We start from the raw sequence: 5149 nt of genomic DNA, 5'->3' as shown, positions 1-5149 counted from the left end.
TTCAGGCTTCTGACCTCTAGAACTATAATAAAATAAATGTGTGTTGTTTTAAGCTACTGTATTTGTGGTATTTGTGATAAATAAATGACAAGCAATAGGATATATTGGAGTATATGAGGAAGCCATTTGGTATAAAATTAATTCAGCCTGACCTTGTTTTTCTAAAAGGGCCTGATGTGGCCCTTGAGCATGCATTGTATATCTGCTTTAAGTATTTACTGTGTCTCAAAGACAAGAACAAATGCCCTTAAGATAAAGTAACTTCCCCCACATCAGCATTTCCTTAAGGATAAACATCTCTCCCTAGGGTAGGGATTGATTGCTGACCTTCTGTGACCACCCAGCTGGAGACCGCAGACCTGCTACCTGCTGTGTTCAATTGCTGTGTGAATCACTGTGCCAGCTAGGCAATCTCATGACTGTTGTAAAAGGGACATTCCAATCATATGTGATACATGCTCTTTGACAGTATATAACCACTCTGTATGTTACCGCCCAAGGGGTGTTCATCTGCCTGCTGCAAGATATGCCAATAGGCAAGAGGCAAGGAGGTAGAAGAGAAAGGATTTTTTATTACAGCTTGCTAGCAAGAGGGAAGATGGCCAACTCATGTCTGAAAGAACCATCTTAAGGGGGCACAAAATCTTACAGCAGTTATATAGGCTAGTGGGTTATAGGGGAGGGGGTTAGAAATGTTGACCCTCTGGTGTTACAGATTGGGAATCGCCACACCAGATCTTTCAGTTTTCACTGATGATGGCTATCAGCATAGACTCTCTGTTCGGGGGTCATCACACTCCTAAGGAACTCAAAAGAACACAGTTATTATCTTATTGCAGCTGGGAGGTACTTGCACAAGCAGGGGTTGTAAAATCTACAGAGCAGTTAGATTTCCTGGAGGGTGTATATCCAGCTGGGTTAGTTTGTCAGAGGTCATTCAAAGTTACAACAGGGTTTCTTTTCTACAATATGGCTTCCCTTATGTCAACCTTGTCTTGAGTCAGTATCAGGTACACCCCACTTCTTTGGTGCCCTTCCTTCCTTGGGGAAGGATGGCCCTGGGCTAGTCCTTAGATCTGGCTCATAATAAACTCACCCCAAATTTGACTTGTAGATTATGGATTATTTGCATTGACATTTGTTACAGCAGCAACAAGAAATTAATACACTCTCTAACTGAAAAGGGGGAGAGTAGACACCAGGCTGCACACCTCCGTTGACCTCAGTATCCAAGCCTGACTGGCTCCAGGGTACTCACCTGGCTGTCTGCCCTCAGCCCCTGAGCTCAGATAGACTCAGGGCTGGCAAAACTAAACCTGTGCAGCTGGGAGTTCTGTGTTTTGTTTTAATTTAAAGAATAGATTTTGAGGAGAGAAAAACATGAGGCAGTGGGATAGAAAAGAAACACAAATGCAAGCTGTTTTCTAGTTGTTTTACAACCACAACAAACTAGTACAGAGAACACCGGTACAAAACATCACAATAGAGGTTCAAAGATAGAGGTGTTCCCTTGGCAAGGCTGAAGGTTTCAGTCTCAGGTCTTTGGAATGTAGGCTGCCATCCTTGTTTTGGGTGAATCACTGGGTGCCTGGCACAGTCCACACTTTTAACCAGATCTGAACAGAAGAACGGCCACTTGGCGGGGGTAGAAGTGGATGAAGTGTTTGGGTTCGTGTGTCACGTGACTACCCTCAAAGCGGTGCCAGGTGGGGCCCTACTTTTTGTGAAACTCCTTCCCGATGTGGGCTGCAGTGACCCCCTTTGGGTCGTATTTCTCCAGCGCCTGAATAGCGCTCTCCACGGAGTCCTGTGGCATCTCCTCCACACGTCGGCATGTTTGATCAGGGCCTCCCGGTCACACGTGGTTCTGGTGGAGCAGGGGCTGGCCGACGGGAGAGGCTGGCGCAGCTCAGGCCTGGCGGGAGCTGCCCTCTCTATCCTAGCCGGGGTGCATCTAAACCTGGACCAAACTATCCTGGGCTTGGTTGGTGCTAGCTTCTTGCCTCCGCCGGACATGGGTGTGGGAATGGGTAAACTCAGGCAGTGAGGTGACCGTCCCATAGCAGTGTGAAAAATACATCCAAACGCGGCTACTTATTCCTAGTCTCATATCATGCACAAACAAGAAGGGCAGGAGTTGAGAATTCTTGGAAGAGATAAACCATATTGTCTGCTCCCCAGTATGCAGGAAACCTTCATGCTGTTCTAGGAGGGGGAACAAACTTCAGAGGGCCCCACAGGAGGAGGAATAACTGCCCAGCCCAGGAGTCTGGCTTAGACTGGAGTCTGCATATCAGCAGGCAGGGCCTCCTTCCAGAACATCGCTCACACTAGCCCCTCATTCCGCGAGCCAGGCAAAATTCCTCCACTATAGGGACTCCATCCCGTGCCGCCTACACCCAGAGCTCTCCTGGAGTAGGGAGGAACACCTCAACTCCAATAATTTTCATGTATTCCTCACAACAGACCTGGGAAGCAGGCAGGGCTGGGATTCTCATATTACTGATGAAGAAACACGTTCAAATGGAACAAATGGCCAGTGTGTAGTGGTTCTGATGCTTAGTCTAGGGCTGTTTCCATTATAGTCCAAACTCTCTTTTTTGTATGCAAATGAGGGCAATGTGTCGGTGACAGTTTCCTACAAAATGAAACAATGCCATAATTACAAAGGCTTGGGAATTAATGATACTAAATGGGTAATTTGGGTTTAACCTTAAATCCTGGAGTAGATGACCCAGGGCCAGAAAGAGTGGCTTTCCAAGCGTCACCTCTGCCATCTGGTGGTCAAATGACAATACAACTAAAACAACTGGGTGTTGATACTATCATCACATAAAAGTAACGCATGACCCCAAGTCTGGGTCGATGATTTGAGCCTGGGCTCTGACTTTCAGAGCCTGAGACGACAAAATAAAATGTTAAACATACAAATACAGGTCAGAGGTTTTCCACGATTGTCTCTGCTCAGGGTGAGGAACCACATAGTTTACAATGGAAGAACCCTTCATCCATTTATTCAACAAATATTTGTTAAATGTTGTCTTAAGTCGGTTCCCCAGAATACAGATTCTAGGCAGAGATCTCCATGAGGGAGGGTTACCTCAGAGTACCCTTGAGAACAACACTTGTAAGGGCTTGAGGGAAACGGAATTGGTCAGAAAGGGTTGGACTGGGATGAGTTTGCCACAGAGGTCTTAGCCAATCCTACTGGGAGCTCTGGAGTTGACCTGGCAAGGGACAGTGCCTCTGTCCTTCTGCATCAACCAGTTATTGGATCAGCCAAGTGAGCTGTAGCAACTGACACTAGCCACATCTGGGGAATGAGTGCCTTGGTCCTAAAGGCGGGATCTAGGCAGCTCATCACAGTATCCACTACAGACCCCTACTATGTTCTGGGCACTGTGACACAGTCTAGGAATACAATGTTGAACAAGACAACATCTCTGCCTTCAAAGTTACCCAGGGTGCAGAGTTAAAGAATAAATACATGCATAAATAAATAAATAAATGTTTTAAAAAACAGGAAAGAGAAAGTAACTGTCTTGTAGCTAGAAAATGTATCCAATAAGCTTAAACAACAAAGAAAAATTCTTGCCTTTTATTGATGGCAATAAAGAAGGTTGAAAATATTTAGAGTGAAAAGTGAATCCACTTTCTGCAGATGTAACAATTGAAGAAGAAGACAAAAAAGAAGAAAAAAGCCATCTAGAAGAAAACTTACCTATGAAACATAACCAAAGCAGTGAGAGATTGCTTTGGTGTTCATCTGTTATGGACTGTGGACCCTTTCAGCTCTACCCAAGAGTAAGTGATGGGGTTTTCCATCTGTTCTGGGGCCGACAAGTGTTCTCAGCTATTGGAAAGGAGGGCTGCCCATAGGCAGTGTCATTCCTGAGGGGTATGCTGGCTGCTGATCTTGGGTTGTTCTTCCCAGACGTAGCACTCTGGTACAATCAGGAAAGGCAGCTCCTTGGGGTCTGCTTAGGTGGAGCCAGGGTGGTTTTGATGCTGATTCTACTCCTGTCTATTTGGTGCCCCCAACCCAATTCCATTGTCCCAACCATCCCCTCCTCTACATCCCCTTTGTCCTTCCTCTTCCCCTGCCTGTGGACTCTTTATTTCATTTCAGAGAAAAGTACTTGGACTTGCCTATTATCCCAGCCTGTTACTTACAGCATGACAATATACCTATACCTTGAACTCTGTAGGACTTAAATATTTGAAATGCACAAAACTGTTTCTCTGCCATGAACTTAAGAAAAATCATGTGGGACTTAGAAAGCCAAATATTGCCTTCCTTATCTCCTGGTTTAGCTGTGGTGTCCATTCTCTGAGATAGGAAGGATGGAATTGTCCCAGAGCTTTGAGTGGAGCAGAGGTACACAATAGAGGTACCTGTTGACAGTTCTAGAATCTCTCTCTTCAGAGCTTCAGATGCTGGCCTTCAAATGAACATCTCCGTTTGAATGTCCTGCCTCAAGCTCCTATCTCTTTTTGCATCACTTCTTCCTAACTAGCTCCTCCACCTGGATTCTCTATACCAGCCTGTGCCCTAAGCAGGAAAAACTCTGGGGGTCTTTCTTTCCGTCAAACTCTACTCCCTCCCAGCTGATTAATGATCAAGTTCTAGGTAGTTCAACATTTGCTATCACTGCCCCAATTCAAGACACTGCTAACAATATCCTTACTTGTCCCTGAGAACAGTTATGCAGAGTTTCATAACCTCGGTACAACTGACATTTTGGACTGAATAATTCCTTGTTGTGAGGCCTGTCCCGTATATTGTAGGATGCTTAGCAGTATCCCTGGCCACTACCCACTAGATGTCAGTAGCACCCCTTAGTCATGACAATCAAAAATATCTCCAGACCAGTTCTGTGCCAAGCCATATTGGAGCCTGAGGCGAAAAGAAAAATATGTGCCCTATATACACTTATCAAAATGTCCTCTCATATTTTGAACCAAGTGGAAAAGTTCATGAAAGTTCTACAACAACAACAAAAGACTGAATTCACTCTACACTGATGTAAAATTTGAAGGAAAAAAAAAGACATCTAGAAACCATTCCAGAGAGAGGTTGCTGGGCCCAGCACAAAATGAAAATACAGGGCCCCTTCTTCAAAAATTATGAAGAATTTCAAGCCAGTGA

General features: G+C 45.0%; 1 pseudogene; it reads right to left on the bottom strand.

Moving 5' to 3' along the window:
* Positions 1-1606: 1606 nt before the first annotated feature.
* LOC131412292 (dynein light chain 1, cytoplasmic-like) lies at positions 1607-2016 on the bottom strand (annotated as a pseudogene).
* Positions 2017-5149: the final 3133 nt, after the last annotated feature.

This window comes from Diceros bicornis, chromosome 12 (assembly GCF_020826845.1).
Source record: "Diceros bicornis minor isolate mBicDic1 chromosome 12, mDicBic1.mat.cur, whole genome shotgun sequence".
NCBI classification, from domain to species: domain Eukaryota; kingdom Metazoa; phylum Chordata; class Mammalia; order Perissodactyla; family Rhinocerotidae; genus Diceros; species Diceros bicornis.
Note: the sequence above shows the minus strand (reverse complement) of the source record. Positions and strands in the feature narration are given on the sequence as shown.